The sequence below is a fragment of the Pongo pygmaeus genome, chromosome 1 (assembly GCF_028885625.2).
Source record: "Pongo pygmaeus isolate AG05252 chromosome 1, NHGRI_mPonPyg2-v2.0_pri, whole genome shotgun sequence".
Taxonomy (NCBI): Eukaryota; Metazoa; Chordata; class Mammalia; order Primates; family Hominidae; genus Pongo; species Pongo pygmaeus.
In genome coordinates this window covers 172,905,810-172,926,689 of record NC_072373.2, presented here as the reverse complement: position 1 = coordinate 172,926,689, position 20,880 = coordinate 172,905,810, and the positions used below count along the sequence as shown (strand labels likewise).

The window sequence follows — 20,880 nt, the reverse complement described above, 5'->3', positions numbered from 1 at the left end:
TGGATCTCCTGGCTGTCACAGATACAGGGCATGTCATTAAAAGTATGAGATTGTGTCTGAAGTCATGGTAGTGTGGCTGTTATGTTTTGGGTGTGTTCAGGGTTAGCACAGAGAGACACTTTTACCCCCCACACATACCGACTGACAGAGTTTCAATCTGTAGGTAACTTTAAACCAGCATCAGGGGCTGGGCGTGGTGGCTCATGCTTGTAATCCCAGCACTTTGGGAGGCTGAGGTGGGCAGATCATGAGGTCAGGAATTCTAGACCAGCCTGGCCAACACAGTGAAACCCCATCTCTACTAAAAATACAAAAATTAGCTTGGCGTGGTGGTGGGCGCCTGTAATCCCAGCTACTGGGGAGGCTGAGGGAGGAGAATCACTTGAACCCGGGAGGCAGAGGTTGCAGTGAGCCGAGACTGTGCCACTACACTCTAGCCTGGGTGACAGAGCTAGACTCTGTCTCAAAAAAACAAACAAACAAACAAACAAAAACTAGCATCAGATAATCCACCAGGTAAACAATCACACATGTCGAATACTTGCATTACTATGCTGTGGGACTTGACAAGGAATTAGAAAGTCCCCCTCTCAACTACTCTCAAAAACTTCCTCCCCCACTGAAAAATGTATGCAAGAAAGAGAGGAAGCAAACACATTCTATTAACTGTGTAAAATCGCACTACAAACATTTAGGCCTTTTTGTTGTTGATTTCATGCAATTCCTTTGATTTGATAAAACTAGAGGGTAAAAAGGAAAGAAAGGAAGAATGAAAGGACAGGTCAGAAAAGGATAAGAAAATAAAGAAAAAGCACAGTTTGGGAATAATAAGAAATTAAAAGCATGTCTCAATGTAGAAAACTTTTCTTTTGTTTTCATTGACTCAAAATAGTTCGCTACAGGGGCACCTCCCCCTCTACTGTAAAAAAAGAAAAAAACAAAAACAGTGATGGTAGACTTTAAAAATTAAATGTAGCAAGTGTTTAAACTGACTTTCTTCAAAAAACCAAGTATAAAGGGCATGAAAGATAGTAGCCTTCAGAAACTCTCAATCTTTAGAGGAACCTAGATCAATAGATGTGGAACAGAACAATTGAAGACATAATGAAGTATGGTGTTTAACAGAATCTGGTGCTCAAGAGGCCTAAGAAAGAGACACATACCTTGGAAAGGCAGGCAGAGGCAGGTGTCAAACTTAGATTGAGCCTATGCTGTATGACCTTTATTTTTTAAAGAAAGCAATGCTAGTCCAGTCCCCAAGTCCCCTCCTCCCTGCCCCTCTTACTCCTAGCCATGTTGATTTATGGCTTCTCAAACAAATCAAGACGTCCTTCTCCACTGATACATTCTGAACAGTCAAATATATACAGAATGGTATCTAGCCTGACTCACATGAACCCACAGACAGCACACAGAAAATACAGAGTGGTATCAGGTTAACCAAGTGGTTGCCTTTTCTTTTCCTTAATCTTGTTTTATATGAGACATCCTTTTTCATATCAACCTAAACTAGTACTGTATATATTATCTTCATTCCAGAAAACACAACGAAACATGTGAGAGAAGGGGAAAGGAGTTACAGCATTTGCTCAGGGAAGAAGAGGAATTTGAAATTTTATCATCAATACTGATGTCATAACGGATGACTTTTGGAGGGAAATGAATATCTGCCCTGGATCCTAAAATAATTTGGGGAGAAAGAGTAAGAGTGAACTTACGGAAAGATTAATGGCACAAGGGATACCAAAGAGACAGTGAGAGAATTGGCAGATAGTAATCACCAAATATCTCTCCCCCATTTTTTTACAGATATATGTTACAATTTCCAGACATAATGGTGCTTCCTCACATAGTCAAAAACCCTGCCAGTATGTGACTATATTATTGACATAGCATATTTGAGGATCTTAAGTCCATGTGATGAAATGGAAAGAGCACTGGTTTGGGTGCAGAGACCTGGTTCTCTATTCTAGCTCTGCTTAATGACTTGGACTCATCTTTCCATTTCTCTAGGGCTGTGGCTCCTCATTTGAAAGTGGGAATAACATTCACTGACCTAAGATATGCCTGAAAAGTTAAGCTAGAACTCGGCTACCAGCCAAAATTTGCCCATTGGGCAGCCAAATAACTGTGGTCTACCCAAAATGCCAGAGTAGTGTGTCAGGAGCCAGACTCTGGCCCCCAGGCCCCAGCGCCTGTTATTCACGCTCCACAGGGTGTCAAACCAGAAGGGAACTGTACCCTCCTTTGCAGATCCCTTCTCTCTCCATAGGAAACCCAGAGACGTCTTTCAAAAACCTCAGCCTCTTGAACAAAGTGACTAGCGGCTACCCTAGTTGATCACCCTCTCATTAGCTCCATTCCCTACTCTGCATTCCCATTGGCCCATTGTGACAAAAGATGTCCTTTAAAGCCCTCTGCACTATCAGGCTGCAAAGGAAGGCAGTGACCTGTCAAGGGTGGTGCTAAATTACCCACAGTCCTTTCCTTAAGGCTTTTCTAGGTATCAAATGAGAGCCTGTGAAGCACCTAGTACAGACATACCTACTTTTATTGTACTTCGCCTTATTGCACTTCACAGTTATTGCATGTTTTTACAAATTGAAGGTTTGTAGCAACCCTGCATCAAACAAGTCTATCACCATCATTTTCCAACAGCAGGTGCTCACTTTGTGTCTCTGTCCCATTTTGATAATTCTCACAATGCTTCAAGCATTTTCATTATTATTATATTTATTATGATGATTTGTGATACATGAACTTTGATGAAACTACTGTAATTGCTTTCAGGCACTATGAGCCATGCCCACATAAGACAATGAACTTAATAAATAAATGCTGTATGTTTTCTAACTGCTCCACTGACTGGCAGTTCCCCCATCTACTTTCCCCTTCCTCTGGCCTCCCAATTCACTGAGACACAGCAATATTGAAATAGGCCAATTAATAACCCCACAATGGCTTCTATGTGTTCAAGTGAAAGGAAGAGTCACAAGTCTCTCACTTTAAATCAAAAGCTAGAAATGATTAAGCTTAGTGGGGAAGGCATGTTGAAAGCTGAGACAGGCTAAAAGCTGGGCCTCATGTGCCAGACAGCCAAGTTGTGAATGCAGAGGAAAAGATCTTAACCCACTTTGTGCAGCTTGCTGCCAGTACTTATTTCTCAGGGCAAACAAGAAATAGATTAAAGGACATTAAAAGTGCTGTTCCAGTGAACACATGACTGATAAGGAAGAGAAACATCCTGATAGTGGATATGGAAAGAATTTTAGTGGTGTGGATAGATCAAACCAGACACAGTATTTCCTTAAACCAAATGCTGATTTAGAGCCCTAACTCTATTCAATTCTATGAAGGCTAAGAGAAGTGAGGAAGCTGAAGAGAAAATTTTGAAGCTAGAAGACCTTGGTTCACGAATTAAAAGGAAAGAAGCCACCTCCATCACAAAGTGCAAGGTGAAGCAGTAAGTGCTGATATAGAAGCTACAACAAGTTATCCAGAAGATCTCACTAAGATCATTGATGAAGTTGGTTATACTACATAACAAATTTTCAATGTAGACAAAACAGCCTTATATTGGAAGAAGGTGTTATCTAGGACTTTCACAGCTAGAGAGGAGAGGGCAATGCCTGATTTCAAAGCTTCAAAAGACAGACTGACTCTATTGTTAGGGGTGAATGCAGCTGGCTACTTTACCATTGTGAAAATTCTAAGGCCCTTAAGAATTATACTAAATCTACTCTGCCTGTGCTCTAAAAATGGAACAATGAAGCCCGAATAACAGAACATCTGTTTACAGCATGGTTTACTGAGTATTTTAAGTCCACTGTTGAGACCTACTGCTCAGAAAAAAAGATTCCTTTCAAAATATTACTGCTCCTTGACAACAGACCTGGTCACCCAAGAGTTCTAATGAACATACAAGGAGATTAATGTTGTTTTCACGTCTGCTAACCAAACATCTACTCTGCAGCCCATGGATCAAGGAGTAATTCTGACTTTCAAGTCTTATTATTTAGGACATACATTTCATAAGGCTATAGCTGCCATAAATAGTGATTCTTCTGATAGATCTTGGCAAAATAATTTTAAAATATTCTGTGAAGAATTCATCATTCTTGGCCCAGCATGGTGGCTCATGCCTGTAATCCCAGCACTTTGGGAGGCCAAGGTGGGTGGATCACGAGGTCAGGAGATCGAAACTACCATGGCTAACACAGTGAAACCCCATCTCTACTAAAAATACAAAAAGAAATTAGCCGGGCATGGTGGCGGGCACCTGTACTCCCAACTACTCGAGAGGCTGAGGAAGGAGAATGGCTTGAACTCGGGAGGTGGAGCTTGCAGTGAGCTGAGATCACACCACTGCACTCCAGCCTGGGTGACACAGCAAGACTCTATCTCAAAAAAAAAGAATTCATCATTCTAGATGCCATTAAGAACATTTGTGATTCATGAAAGGAAGTCTAAATATCAACATTAATAGGAGTTTGGAAGAAGTTGATTCATGGCTGACTTGGAGGGATTCAAGACTTCAGTGGAAGAAGGAACTGCAGATGTGATACAAATAACAAGAGACCTAGAATTAGAAGTGGAGCCTGAAGATGAAACTTAATTGCTGTAGTCTCTTGCTACAACTTTAGCAGATTAGGAGTTACTTCTTATGGATGAGCAAAGAAAGTGGTTTCTTGAGATGGAATCTACTCCTAGTGAAGATGTTGTGAAGATTGTTGAAATGACAGCAAAGGATTTACATAAACTTGATAAAGCAGTGTCAGGGTTTGAGAGGACTGACTCCAATTTTGAAAAAAGTTCTACTGTGGGTAAAATACTGTCAAACTGCATTGCATTCTATAGAGAAATCTTTCATGAAAGGAAGAGTCAATCAATGTGACAAACTTCATTATTGTCTTATTTTAAGAAATTGACCCAGCTACTTCAATCTTCAGCAACCACCACCTTGATCAGTCAGTAGCCATCAACATTGAGGTAAAACCCTCCACCAGCAAAAAGATTATGACTTGCTGAAGGCTCAGCTGATCATTAGCATATGTGAGCAATAAAATATTTTCAATTAAGATATGTACATTGATTTTTTTTTACATAATGCTATTGCACCCTTAACAGACTACAGTATAGTGTAAACATAACTTTTATATACACTGGGAAACCAACAAATTTATGGGACTCACTTGATTGCAATATTCTCTTTATTGCAGTGGCCTGGAATGGAACCAGCCGTATCTCCCATGGATGCCTGAATTTATTTAACAGTAAGCATTCAAAAACACCCATGATTTTCCTCCTCTCCTTCAAAAACACCCACGATTTTCCTCCTCTCCTGACTATTTGCCATGTAGAATAAGAAATACAGGTAGCATATGATGAAAAATAATATATAGCTAGCAAATATAATTTTAAAGATAACATTTACGATGGCAATTACAAAAATATAAACCACTTAAAACTCAATCTAAAAAGAGTGCATGCCCTTTGGAGAAAATTATAAACTGTATTGAAAGACATTAAATAAGAACTAAATAAACGGAAAGAGTTACCATATTCATGGGTAGAAAGACTCAGGCTCAATGTCCTAATGATGGCATTATCTTTTAATCAGTCTATAAATTTGATAAAACTCAAATCAAATCTCAACAGTATTCTTGTGAAACCTTGAAAGATGATTATAAAATGTATATGGAAGAAAATGGCCCAAGAAAAGCCAAGACACTCTCGAGACACTTTTGCAGAAGGACACTTTTAGGGATGTGTCCTGGCCAATACCAAGGTTCATTAAAAAGCTATAATAAAGTTTGGTTAGGGCAAAAGAGTGGCTAAAATACATGCTTAGAAATTGACTCTAAGTTCCAGGAAAATCATTTTTCCATATGGAAGAAAATTAGAATAAATGCCTACCTCACACAACACACACACACACACACACACATACACACATACATGCATACACTCCACATGGATTAGACAACCTAAATTTGAAAAGCAAACAAAACAATAAAGCTTTTAGAAGATAACAAAGGAGAATATCTTCATGACATCAGAGTGGGAAAAAAAGGTTTTCTGAAACAAGACATAAAAAGTGCTAACCATAAAAGATTTATAAATTCAACTACATTAAAATTAAGAAGTTAGATAGCAGAAGGTTGGCAAAAATCCAACTTCTATGTGGTCTATAAATCTATTCAGCTTCCCAAAGGCATAAATAACCTTTTTGCATTTATTGGAACTATATTCTGACAATACATGCCATAGCTCAGATTCAGCATATGGTTGGCCCATCTTTGACTTTGTCCACAATTAGATTACTAGCACTACTGGTTTAACCTGAGTATATTTGAATGGATGTGGCTTATACCTAGAACTTTCGTGAGTAGACATATAATACTGCTTAGAATAACATGGCCTGCAATTCAAAACAAGCACCACCACATGCCGTCATTATAGGCACTGCTACACCATCACCAGGGAATAGGATTGTACAGCCTGTCTTCCTTACCCTCTGTGCAGCGTTTTTCTATGTTTATGATCATTCACACCACAAAGTTCATTCTTGTTCTGCTAACTTCTGGGATTTAACTGCTACTCCAAAAACTACCAGGAGAAATATATATCAGTGAAAGCAAGGATAGAAAACCCTAGTGTAGATCAACTTCTAACCCCACGAGAGAAGGTAATCTACTGTCTCCCACACAGCCATGATTTTGTACCAAAAGCCTCCCCCAGTGAGCCTGTGAGTCTTCCATTTCCTTTCTCCTCTCATTCATTCTATCATGCATTCTTCACCAATATTCTGCCATTCACTCTACATGTTGACATACATACCATAATATATGAATAGAGTCTAAGACAATAAGAAAAGAAAATTTCACCCACATATGACTTATGTTTAAGGTGATGTCAACTTTTTCAAGATGTCCCTTGCATATATCAAAAGAGATGCTTCCGTTGGCATGATAGTATCTAATAACAACAGTCTTACTGATAATAAGTCATTTCTTGGGGACCCCAAGGAATGGAACCTCATAAACTTTCAATGCATTTCATGTCAGGGTACTGGGTAATTACATAGCATTGCAATTTTAAAATTTCCTCTTTGGATGAAAGCAGTTATATTTATAATTTTTCCTATAATGGAAGTAGATAGCTCCAGTGAATCAACTGTTTTAATAGGACAGATTTGGATAAGTAGTTATTGTTAATGATTTTAAGAGATGTCAATAAAACATAGAAATGACTTTCAACAGATAATTATTATAATTCACTCCCAAATCTAGATTACAAAATAAAGAATCACAATAAAAAATGATTTTCAAGTTCACTGATCACAAAGAATTTCAATATCGTCTATGGAAAACAATTAATTTACCCTAATCTTTTTACCCAAATTAACTTAATGAACCACAGGAGACTGAACACATTTAATTCAATTCAATTAAGCAGAAACTTATTGAGCATCTACTACATTCCAGACACCAGAGTTAAAAGGGGAAGCTACATTTCCTTTCCCTAAGTAGTTCATAAATGTCCTTTATTCCAGTATAATTATTAGGCAAAATACTATTTCTTTCTTATTATCTATGTAGTGACTAGCTAGACAGTTTATAAATGTCCTTTGTTTCAGGAAAATTATTGGACAAAATACCATTTCTTTTTATTATATATACAGTAAGGAGCTAGAAAGTGAATGAGAATTCAATGGAATTGTTTAGGTTTGTTCTAGAAAAATATATTCAAAAGAATTATTAAATTTAGGATAGTGACTATGTCTGCAAAGAGAAGGGGACATATGATCAGAGAAAGGTTACTAGGAGGTTTCAACTGTATTTGTCTGGCTTTATTTCATTAGCTGAGTGGTAGGTACAAAACTTTTTATTATATTGTTATTTATACTTTTTGTGTGTCTTAACCCATTTATGCCAGAGGCTGCAAATTGTTTTTGGTGAAAAATGAGACTTTGGCGATGACCTTGAACAGCAGGATGTAAATAATGCCCACAAGCTTAGCATTCCAATAAAAGAACACTAGGCATAAATGGGTTAAATATTCTGTCCTATATTTCAAATCACACACATATTATTTTCATGATAGAATGAAAACTACTCTTAAAAGGCTTAAGTGATTCTCTACAGTTTTCCCAATCTATTTCATAAGACACTGAGAGATGCTACTTGAAATCAAAGTTTCTATGGCAAATGAATTTTTAAAATTCTTCATGAGTTAAATGACTTAAGTGCAGAAAATCTCTAAACCTTTAACATATCAGTAAATACCACATCTTACTAAGAGCAGGATATATAATTCAATACTTTCCAAACATTTTTGAACATGGAACTTATTTTTCCCTCTGAGCCTTCTTCCTTTTGAAATATTCATAATGATCTTAGGGGACATTAGTGTTTCCTGGGACACAGTTTGGAAAATGCTCTATTTAAAAAAAACCCATTTTGATGCACGTTCTACATTACCACTGTACCCAATTATGCCCATCCCTAAGTCAATAACCATCCTTCATGCTCGCATGACTTTGTCCATGAAGTCCTATCAGTCTGAACTGCCTTTAAGCCTTGAGAAACTCCTGGTCAACCTTCAAGACGTAGGTGAAATGAAGCCTTCCCCAACCTTTCCTTTCTCCAGGTACAGTAAATTACCACCTCCAGAAGGTTCCATAGCTGTATAGATATTTTCCATAGTGCATCTCCTGCTGTAACAGTTATTTATGCATGAAACCAGGTCCCTAGATGGCAAACTGTGCAATTGCATCTTGGTACTCTTCACAATACCTAGCACAGAGCCAGAGCCAAGCACAAAGTAGATGCTCAGTAAACATTTGTTGAATGGACACAGAAGTGATGTTTATGTGCATGACCAGAATTTTCTTCCTCAATTTCTCAGATTCTCTCAATGCATATTCACAGCTTTTCAATTATTTTCAGTTGCAACACTAACAAGAATAAAAACAAAGAGACATAAAGACTGAATGTGACAAAGACAGATAGAAACGAGGAAAGACGGAGACAGAGAAAGAGCAAAGAAAGAGATGCCTGAACTGACGGATACCAAATAAACAGATGATGAGTCCATTCAAGAGATGCAGAGACTGACCAACAAAGAAAATCGTAAATCAATATGAAGCTCGGAGCAGATGCATGGGGTTGGTAATTTGCAAGACTCACTATAGGTGGTCAAGATGGCCGATTTGGGTTCGTACTGAACTACTTACAATTATTTGGGAGGACCCATCCCCTTATTTTTATATCATAAATTAAACAGCCCGCCTTCACCACCACAAAATTTTCATCATTTTAGCTGTCATCTTTTCTATTCAGCAGAATTTTATTTCTATTTTCCTTTCTGTTTATGAGACTCCCCCACTGGCATTGCAGATTGGTTATATGTCAGCTTCAAATAAAATAAAATAATAATAATAAAAGCAAGCTTGCAATTTCTTTCCAATAGAATATGCTACATATTTCATAAAATAGATGCCAGAGGAGTTTTATGATTCCTGAACCAAAACCTTCCCACATCTCAAAACTAAATGGAAGAAAAATAAAAAGAATATGTCAAAGATAAAGAAACCTGAACATTTGCTCTCCAATCAGAGGGAAATATCCAGGTGATTAATTTGATTAATGAGTTGTTTTCATTTCTTACATGAATTTATATCCTGATATGCATTTCACAGATTCAGTTCAGTGTGAGTTTTCATGGATATAAATGTACATACCAGAGGAGGGGTTTTCTTTTCCTACTGACATGCTTTTTTCAGTACAGAATGTCTAGCTGGCTCATGCTCTTAGCCTGACAACACCTTCTCTGCCAAGTTTTATTTATATTTTCAAGCCACGTCTCTATCCTGGTATAGGAGACAATCTGGTCTAGTGAAAGGAGCACTGGACAAGGAGTCCAAGAATCCTGAGTTGTGATGGCGCCTCTGGGCTGTAAAGTTACGTATCTCTGCAAGCCTAATATTCTTTCAATCTGTAAATTAGGACAGTTGACAAACACACCTCTAGAATTCAATCAAAGTCATTTTACTTTCCTCAGAACAACTGCAGAAAAGTAAAATGGCATGGAAATTTTAACATGATATGTACTTCCACAACTCCTCTTCACAAAGAGCCAAAATGTGTAAGGAAATATTTCCAATTAAAAAAAAAAAAAAAAAAAAAAAAACCTTTGCCTAAAATCCTAAAATGTATCTCTTCCTAAAGATAGACCAGATAATATTGGGATACATAACTCTCAGAATATCAATGATCGAAAACTTTTTCATTATCTAGGGGATGGGTTTTTATCTCATTTGAAAGATAACACCAATAGCTAAGTAACGTTACATGCTAGGTATTATTCTAAGCACTTTGTGTTAGTTCCTGTAATCTTCATAATTTTATGAGGTAAGTACTGTTATTTCATTATAAAGAAAACTATAAAGCACAGAGAAGTCAGATTAGCTGGCCAAGGCCACACAGCTTACAGAGCTGGTAGAGCTGAGATCTGAAGCCAGGCAGTCCAGAAACCAAGTCCAGACTCCTTACCAACTGCTATACCACCTTTTAGTTTGAGAATCTCTGCTTACCACAGCTAGTAACTGAGAAAAGCAGTAATGCTGTTTCTGCATTACTAATTGCCTAAACAATTATTTACTAATTGATTACTAATTGCTACCTAATTAATAAACATTTTCACAGAGTAAATAGATGTGAACCAATACTAACCAATGCCTGATAGAAACTGCCACAGAGTCACAAGTGTTCAAAGTGCCTATCATTGCCCCATTCCCTGTTGATGATAAGGTAACACCCATTTTGTTTTGCTAGCATCCAAAAATGGGGAAATACGTAGCTTGCTCCTATAGAAGTCTTACTATTTCATTATTCTCCATTAAATTTTACACCCTGGGAGCTAGCTGGGATCACTTCCTCACTCAGAGGCAGCATAACAGTGGTTACGACAGACCCTGGAACAAGAATGGCTGGGTTTAAATCCTAGTTCCATCCCTTACTTGCTATGTAATCTCAGGCCAGCTACCAAATCTTCCTGTGCCCCAGTTTCCTTATCTAGCTAATACAAATGAGAATACAAGTATCCATATCCTAGGGTTATCTGAAGATTAAATAAGTTAATATGTGTAAAGTGCTTAGAAGCATTCCTGACTCTTAGTAGTACCCCATAAAGGTTAATTATTCTTTTTTATTAACATGAAATGTGACTTGCCAAACATCACAAAGTCAGAAGTAGCTGGATTCAATCCTGGTCTTCCAATTCCAAATGCCATCCACTTTCTTGAACAGAATTCCATGCTGTCTATTACTAAGAGATCATTCTCTTGAAATCCTGCTATGTGCCAGGGCACCCAATCATATGATTTTCCCCATAAAATTGCTCCGAGACCCACAAGGTAGGTAATATTGTCCGTTTTGCAGATGAGGAAAGCAAGGTTCTGGGAGGTTAAGCGATTCATCCTCAACTGCTTAACTCAACCACGAGTATTCTTTGTCTCAGTAAGTCCTAAATAACATTTAAAGTTCCTGACAATACCCTTCAATTTATGCTATTTTTAAAGTGCCATCTAAAAGACATAAACTGTGATTTTCTTGCTTTGTTTGCTTTATTAGTTTGAGAGAAGGATTAAATCCCAGCAAAAACAAAATGTTTGACTTGAGTGAATTATCAAAATGAAATGCTGCCTCCATTAGATTCTTCATCTGCCTGCAGGGTGGCTCCAAGCATCCTAAATCTACCAAATGCAATTTTTTAGATGGGTACTATCAGGTACCAAGCCAAACACTCACCCATTTAAGAAAAATTACTTTGGAGGGCAAAGGGGAATGAAGAAGAATATTCCTCTCTGGGTTGGGAGGAGAAAATGAACAATAAGTGATACGATCTCTTCCCTGCAGCCTCACACAATGGTGTGTCTTGCAAATGAAACATACTGTGAAACAGCTTGTGAGATGAGCTTCATCAACAATAAGTAATTTTTATTCAGATTTTATCGTTGAATACAATGAACATGATTAAATGTTTCAGATATGCCTATTCAGACCTTAAGCAAACCATTAAAAAATGAAAACTATTAAAAATCATCTTCTAAATCTGCTTTAGGAAGAGATTTAATTGCCAACTCGATGTGTAGAACTGAATTCCTACTTGATAGCAGCACCGTTCCCAAGAAGATGGTCACAACATATTTGCACTTCCCACCTCGGCCTCTTTTCTCATCCCTGCGGATCCTCCCAGCGTTGCCAAATAGTTACAAAGTCAGTCCTTTCAAACCACTGCATTTTGAACTTCCTAAACCTTCAAGAGAGCCTCTGTGTATGGAAAAGAACAATAGCGCTTCAAAAGACATTTCTGCGAGTTCTTCAATATTCCATTTGAATGCTGGGGTTTCAATCAAGGACATCAGCAGACAATTTCTGATTGCTTAGAAGTTGACTTTTATACAGCTTTGATTAGGTCGCCCTTCTCAATAGGAAATCAAGAAAATCTTTGATCACTTTCAGTTCCCAGAATTGTCACCAAGCCTTGTCAGGATAGGGAGTGAAAGAGATGGGGGGTGGCGGGGGGGGGCCTACTCCTTTTGACATCTCCGAACCCCCATCTATCTTCGTGCCTGCGCAGTTCCGGTGCCATCCAGAATCACTCATCACGGAGATCACAAAAACAATGGGTGCTAATTCAAGGGGTGGGGATGGTTTGTAATTTTATGGATTTCCCAAAGACCTATAATTGGCACATAAATGTACCAACGTGAACTGGATAATTAGGCGGTTCTGAACGTAAGCCACCTTTAATTTAATTTATATGATTACTTGAAAACGTTAAGTGTTGTAAAGTGTAGTGGAACCCCCACACAGCCTTTATTCAAAACTATCAACACTGTTAAAGTGTATTTAACTGGCCAGCAGGAGGGGAGCAGGAAGGAGAAAGAATCGACGACGCGGATTCTCGTCCCGGTCCCCGCCGGCTGGCTAGGAGCTGCACTGGAGCATTCAGCTCGCAGGAGGGCTCGCCCCCGGGCTCGCCCCCGTCCAGCTCCCAGGCGGAGAAAGGCGCTCTCGCTACCGCAAGCCCTACACTCGCCCCTCTTTCTAATGGAGCTAAACACAGGCGTGTGCCGACAGCCAAACGCACACGCAGACACCGACCCACGCGGGCGCGCACCCCAGACTCGGCGACACACACACACCGGAGCGCACAGATGCCCGCGCCGCGGCGCTCTCCACTCCGCCCGCCGCCGAGAGCTGAGCGGTCGCCAAGCGCCCCCGGCCTCCCCACCCCCACGCCATTCCTTCAGACTCTCCCAGCCTAAGCGGAAGTGCCCCAGCAGACCCCCAACAATGAGGATTTGTGCGATGCAGTTGGGGGTTGGGGGTAGTTCACACGGAGTGAAACGTACACAGTCTGGCGGGTCTGGGAGCAGCCAAGTGGCGTCCGCCTTTCCAGGCAGCGTTCCCTTGTGCCCACTGCCCCCCATCAGGCCCACCAGCACCACCAAAAAACAAAAACAGAGAAAAGAAAAAGCGCCTTAAAAAGTGCAGAGAAAAGATGCGCCCTCCCACCAGGGGTCACAATAATACTCCTCGGGACGCAGCCAGCGGAGGCAGGGTCCTGGCTGCAGCAGCCACCCTGATTTTGAAATTTACTTTGTACACTCACCCAGTGGCCCCTTTCAGATGCCGCGACACGACCTCCCCCCATCTCGGACTCCCTGCCTCTGGGTTCTCTCGGCGGTTGACACCCTCTTGTATGCCTGCTTTATGAGCCGAAACACAGAGATTTAAAGTTTCCCTGGTAGGAAAAAAACTGAGCTCTCTGCATCCGAGTCAGAGCGTCGAGTCTGGAGCAGAGAGAAGGAAGAGGGGCGGGCTGGGGAGGGGACTAGTTGGGCGTAGGGGGAGGGGGTGCTGGGGAGTGGATGGAGGGGGACGAGCCGCAGAGAACAGAGTCCGCAGAGGATCCGAAGAAAGGCCGGGGTCCGAGGAACGCGGGATCCAGTTCTCACGGTGCCCGCGAACGGGCGGGGATTACTGGGATAGAGTCGGTTTTTCGAGAGGTCGAAGCCGAATCTCAGCGCTACGGAGGAGTAGGGAAGTGAGAACGGGGTTCGGCCGAATGAGGAAAAGGGTCTGGCCACCAGGGAGGGAGGGAGGGAGTTTCGGGAGCACAGGACAGCGGGAGAAGGCAGGCTCGAGGACGGATATAGCCAGGACCGCAGGAGGAAAGAGGGCGCAGGGGGTCTTGGAGAGAGACGCGTGTCAGGGGTGGACAAGTCTGGAGACAGGATCGCGCGTGGTCAGAGGTAGGGAGACAGGGGCGCGGGGATGGGGGGCAGGAGGGAGAAAGAGAAGTCGCCCCTTTCCTCCCAGCAAGTGGAGGGAGAAGGCGAAAAACTGCTGCAGTCGCCATCCTCGCAGCACCCCTAGCCAAACTGCTGAGTGGCGCGTCCCAGGAGCCCTCCTCCGCGCCCGGGGGCCCTAGCGAAGCCTCCTGGCTCCCCGGCGCCGTGTCCTCGCGGGGCACCTGCCGCGCTGAACTCAGGGGTTGCCGCGCGCCCCCGCCGCGCCTCACCTCGCTAGCCCAGAGCATCCTCCTCCGCTGCCGCAGCCGCCCAGGAAGCGGCTCCACATGCCCGGCGGGCAGCGGCACTCAGGCGCGCTCTGCAGCCCGGGGAAGCCCGGGCGAGCGCCAAGCTGGGTCCATCCTCCCCGGGAGCCACCGGCCCCGCGTCAGAGTAGGGGGAGGAGACCGCCACCCGCGCGGACCCGCCTCCTCCCACGGCCCCCGCCCCACCGCCCCCCGCGCCCGCCCGGCGCCCCGCGGCGCCGCTCACCTGCTAGCTCCCCGGCCGCCGCCGCCGGGCCGTGCGCCCCTCGCCCCGGCCTCGCGGCTCCTGCTCCTTCCGGGGCGCTCTCTGCGCAGCCCGAGCGCGCTCCGAGAGCTTAGCCGAGTGGCGGTGGCGACGAAGAGGTGGAAGAACGAGCGAGCGAGCGAGCGGGGGCGCCGCGGCTTGCAGTCGCGCCTCTGGAGCCCCTGCGCTCTCTCTCCATCCCGGCGTGGACGGGGGAGAGACGAGCCGAGAGCGAGGGGTCCCCGCCCCAGCCGCGCCAGCGTGGAGAGGGTAAGGGAGGGGGGTTGTCACAAAGTATCCAGTGTTTTCTCCCCCATCACCACTACTGGCCGCAGCTCCGCCTGGCCTCTCTCATTTTTTCTCTAGGATCTACCCTTTTATCCAAGCCTCGAAAACATGCATACCCAAATATATGGAGTGCCAGGAAGGGCGAAACCACGAGGGGAGTCTCCGCGAGGGCATGTTGCCCCCACGCCCCTTGGCAGGAGGGGGCGCTCGCTCCCAGCCGCCAGTGCAGGCTCGGCGGCTCCTGTTTTGACTGAGGTTTCCCAGGCAAAGTTCGGCAAGTTGGGAGGGAGAAGACTGGCATGTGTCACGTTTCCGTCAGTCCTCGGGAGAGACCCGTGCCCCTGAGAGCATGCAGACCACGGTTAACTCCGGCTTACTCCCCGCGACTCCCCTACTCGGCTCTTAGAATGACTGGGAGTAAACAATCCTCCGATCCGAAGCTGTGCGGGAGGCGGCTCCAGCGAGTACACAGTCAGTTGCTCCTTGCTTAGGGTTCTAGCTTACAAAGATCCTAGAAACACCAAGTCGCAGAAAATATTGAGTCATTCTGAAAATTCTTCCACCCTGAGACTAGATTCAACTCCAGGAAATTCCTGTTGTGTGGCATACCTGTCTCCAGAGGCCTGAATGCAGGAGAAGAGAGGAGCCTGGTGAATCAAATCAAGTGCATAATACGGAGATTCGCACAGCACACAAACCACCCTGCTGGACCCAGGTGCAGAAAAGGAAAGCGAGAGGCAGGCAACCCTTCCTTAAAAAGTTTACCATTACTCTTTTTGGGGCTACACTCCTGTCTTCCAGCTGTGTAATAACAAAGCTACTGGGATGGATTTGTGCTTTTCTGTTTTGGGGTGCTTTTTTTTTCCTCGTAGTTTCTGACACTCACCCATGAAAATTTAATGAAACATTTAGGGTTGTTACCTCCAGAGTCAATGGGCTAAAAATATTTAGCTTAATGCACTCCTTGTGGAGCCAGTAGGTCCAGGGCTAGTACATACAAAGTCATCAAGAGACCCTCCCTTTCTCCACAAAATTCACGACCCATTAAACTTATTCCATAATAACAGCTTCCGTACAAATGGAGGCCTGAGCAAACGGAGGCTGTCATGCATCACCTGTAAAGATAGCAATTTACATAGAGACAAGAAAAATTTGTGAGGTCATAGCAGGATGCAATCTTGCAAGAAGAGTTGATCAGATGAAACTCCCAAAAAGGTGGGAGGGAGTCCCATCCCTGATACTACTCGGTTTCTACCTACTTCTAGGTGTGATAGATAATCTAAGGGTGGGGAGCAGAGAAACTAGCCTAAGTCTCTCCAAGTTTTCCAAAGTTCTAGAAAGTGGGGACAGTTGACACCAGATATGCTTCTACACTGTGTAGGAAGTTCAGGCTTACCAGGCAACTCAATTAATATTAACTTCAGTTTCTTCATCTATGAAGACACATCTCAAGAGTCTAAACTCAATACTCAGAAAAGAGGGACAAATTTGAGAAGACATGGTCAAAACGGGGGAAGGGAGGGTAAAAAACTGTTATGATGGAGGCACAGGTCTAAATTCTCATTGACTGCCAGAAACATTGAAGTTTCTCAGTGCTTTGAGGATAGCCTTAGAACATGAAGACCATCTACATGCACCTTAAGGCCCTACTTATAAAACCTGCCGCCTTCACCCACCTTTCACTTTGTTCGGCTTTCTATTGACATTATGATTACAGACTTTGAAGGGAATTAATGACACTGAATTGGCCAAGTAATGGAATTACAGGACTCTATCTCTGCTCAGTGTTGAATCAAGTCCACCATGGAAACTGGGCAAATTTCCCTGAAATTCAACAGGGGTAACAAGCAAAGCTTTTCTCAAATCCAGGCATAACATGTAGATGCTAATTGCACACAAACTACCCACCAATGATCTTTCAAGTTAAACTAAACCAAATCTTAAAGGAACATTTCAAGTTGTTGTACTAAACACATCATGAAATAAGTCACCTAATAATTAGGGTTTTTTTTCCTTTGTTCTTTTTAAAATAACAATGTCATTTGTATTAAGTATGGCATAAGAAAAAAAACTCAGTGAACATTTGTTTATCATCTACCCCGAGAAACAGTAAAATAAGAACAGCAAAGATGTATATATTGTTTATTATGTTTCAGACACAGTTCTGATGCTTTCCATATATTAACTCATTTGACCTTCACAGCAGCCCAATGGGGAAGGCACTCTTATTGTACTGGATAGAGTATAGAGTTTGGAATTTAATGAGCTTCATTCATCTTTAACAAGTTACTTCTGTCTACGTCAAAATTCTCAACCCTACAATGGTGGTGGGTAACACTTGCTTCTTGAGATCGCAGTGAGCCTTAAATGAGATAATATATTGGATGTGTCTGGCACTGAATAAATCAGTCACCCGGTAAACATTGATTCTCTTCCCAGAATAATTCTAAAATAGTTCATTTTAATTTGACAGGCATTTATGGAGTCCATTCTGTATATCAGGCACTGCGGTAGGCATTGGGAATAATGGTGATAAATCAGAAACATATTCTACCTTTGAGGATCTTGGGGTCAACCTAATAAAAGACACAGGCATGAGCAGCCTGCACATGGGCAAAATGGAGTTTTATTGAACTTTACATAATTTATAACTATGCACATGATTTTCAAGATACTCAAAGGAGCAGCCTATGTAAGTGCTGGTTGACCTATGATGGAAAACAAAATCAAATGTCAGAAATCGTAAGTCCTACTAGCTATTACTACTCCTCCAAAGAAAGGAAAGCAAAGAAGCCCATTTTGTGTACTATATTTTATTTAATTCTGTTTATTCCTACAATTGTTTCAATTAGCTAGAGTGTAATAAAATTTTATGCTGTAAACTATGGGCATTTTTCTTTTTCTGTAGCTTTATTGAGGTATAATTGACAAATAATGCCTCAATATTGTATATATTTAAGATGTACAAGATGATGTTTTGATATACATATACATGGTAAAATAATTAGCACAATTAAGCTAATTAGCATATCCATACCTTCACATAGTTGCTAATTCTGTGCATGTGATAAGAACAGTTCAGATCTACTCTCGTAGGGCCGGGCGTGGTGGCTCACACCTGTAATCTCAGCACTTTGGGAGGCCAGGACAGGTGGAACACCTGAGGTCAGGAGTTCGAGACCAGCCTGACCAACATGGTGAAACCCCGTCTCTACTAAAAATGCAAAACTTAGCCAGGCGTGGTGGCACCCGCCTGTAATCCCAGCTACTCAGGAGGCTAAGGCAGGAGAATCACCTGAACCCAGGAAGCGGAGGGTGCAGTGAGCCGAGATCGTGCCATTGTACTCCAGCCTGGGCAACAAGAGCGAAACTCCGTCTCAGAAAAAAAAAAAAAAAGATCTACTATCTTAGAAAATTTCAAGTACATAGTGCATAATTATTAACAATAGTCACCATGCTATACATTAGATCTCCAGAACTTATTCATCATATAACTGAAGGTTTCTACCCTTTAACCAAAATCCCCCCATTTTCCCCCTCTCTAGCCCTTGACAAACATGATTCTATTCTCAGGTTTTGATGAGTTTGATTGATTTAGATTCCACATACAAATGAGAACATGCAGTATTTGTCTTTTTATGTCTGGCTTATTTCACTTAACAAAATGTCCCCTAGGCTCATTCATGTTGTTGCCAATGGTAGGATTTCCTTCTATTTTAAGACTGAATAATATTCCATTGTAGACATATATACCACATTTTCTTTATCCATGCATCTGTTGACAGTCATTAGGGCGGTTCCGTATCTTGGCTATCGTGAATAATGCTGGAATGAACATGGTAGTGCAGATATCTCCTTGAGATACTAATTTTAATTCCTTCGGATGTATACCCAGAAGTGGAATTGCTGGAACATATGGTAGTTCTATTTTTAGTTTTTTGAAGAACTTTCATACTCTGTTCCATAATGGCTATACCAATTTACAGTCCCACCAACAGCATACAAAGGTTCCCTTATCTCTTCATTTGCACCAACACTTATTACATTTGTCTTTTACAAAAAAAAAAAAACAACAACCACCAAAAAAAACTGGGTTTTTTTGTTTGTTTGTTTTGATTTTTGTTTTTTTGTTGTTGTTTGTTTTATTTTTTGAGACAGGGTCTCACTTTGTCACCCATTCTGGAGTGTAGTGGTACCATCATTGCTTAGTGCAGCCTCAAAGTCCTGGATTCAAGGGACTCTTCTGCTTCAGCCTCCCAAGTATCTTGGGACTACAGGCGAGTGCCACCATGTCAGGCTAATTTTCAAGAATTTTGTAAGGACAAGGTCTCGCTATGTTTTTCACGCTGATTTTCAACTTTTGGCTTCATGCGATCCTCCTGCCTCACCTTCCAAAGTGCTAGGAGTGTGAGGTGATCTCTCGTTGTGGTTTTCATTGCATTTCCCTGATGATTCGTGATATTGAGCAACTTTTTGCATGTCTGCTGGCCATTTATATGCCTTCTTTTACAAAAAAAAGTCCATTTGGGTCCTTTGCTCATTTTAAAAATAAGGTTGTTTGTTCTCTACTATTGAGTTGTAATGAGTTCCTTATATATTTTGAGTATTAACCCCTTATCAGATACATGGCTTGCAAATATTTTCTCCCATTCTGTAGGTTGCCTTTTCATTTTTTTGATGGTTTCCTTTGCAATGAAAAAGTTTTTAGTTTGATGTAGCCCCACCTGTCTACTTTCACTTTTGTTGCCTATGCTTTTGGTGCCATATCCAAAAAATCATTGTGAAGACCAATGCCAAGGAGCTTTTCCTCTATGTTTTCTTTTAAGATTTTTATAATTTCAAGTCTTCCATCTGTCTTTAATACATTTTGAGTTGATTTTCATATATGGTATAATATAAGGATTCAATTTCATTCTTTTGCTTGTGGACATGCAGTTTTCCCAACACTACTTATTGAAAAGACTATCCTTTCCCCTTTATGTATGCTTGGTGACTTTATCAAAGATTGGTTGATGGTATATGGGTGACTTTATTCCTAGGCCCTCTATTCTGTTTCATTGGTCTATGTGTCAGTTTTCATTCCAGTATCATACTATTTTGATTACTATTGCTTTATAATATACTTTGAAATCAGGTAGTATGATGCCTCTGGGTTGTAATTATCTTACAAGACTGCTTTAGATATTCAGGGTCTTTTGTGGTTCCATATACATTCTAGGATTTTTTTTTCTATTTCTGTGAAAAATGTAATTAGCATTTTATAGGGATTATGTTGAATCTATCAATTGCTTTGGATAGTATGGATACTTTAGCAACATTAATTATTCTACCCCACGAGCATGGGATTGCTTTCTATTCATTTGTGTCTTCTTTAATTTCTTTCATCAACATTTCAGTTTTCAACGTGCAGATCTTTCATATTGATAGTTAAATTTACTCCTAAATATGTTACCCTTTGTGATGGTATTGTAAGTGGAATAGAGTTTTTCAAACACAAATTATTACACAGCCCACAATTCATTAAATAGTTTGTAGTGCTTGCACATGCCAGGCATTTAGGAATGTTTCTATGTACATTCCTCTCAAGTTAATACAATTTTTTTTTTTTTTTTTGAGACGGAGTCTCCCTCTGTCGCCCAGGCTGGAGTGCAGTGGCGCGATCTCGGCTCACTGCAAGCTCCGTCTCCCGGGTTCACGCAATTCTCCCGCCTCAGCCT

General features: G+C 41.5%; 1 protein-coding gene across 8 annotated transcripts in view; it reads right to left on the bottom strand.

Annotated features, from left to right (window-relative positions):
- DAB1 (DAB adaptor protein 1) overlaps nt 1-15,253 on the bottom strand; it is a 431,942-nt gene extending 416,689 nt beyond the window's left edge. For 6 of the 8 annotated variants that reach the window (XM_063655159.1, XM_054488805.2, XM_063655155.1 and 3 more), the window contains exon 1: nt 14,596-14,741. The gene's annotated coding sequence lies outside the window, so the exon portion shown is untranslated. Of the gene's footprint in view, nt 1-14,595; nt 14,756-14,857 lie in introns of those variants that run through there. The other 2 variants (XM_063655172.1, XM_063655164.1) reach the window with 2 other exon arrangements.
- Between the last annotated feature and the right edge of the window lie 5,627 nt (nt 15,254-20,880).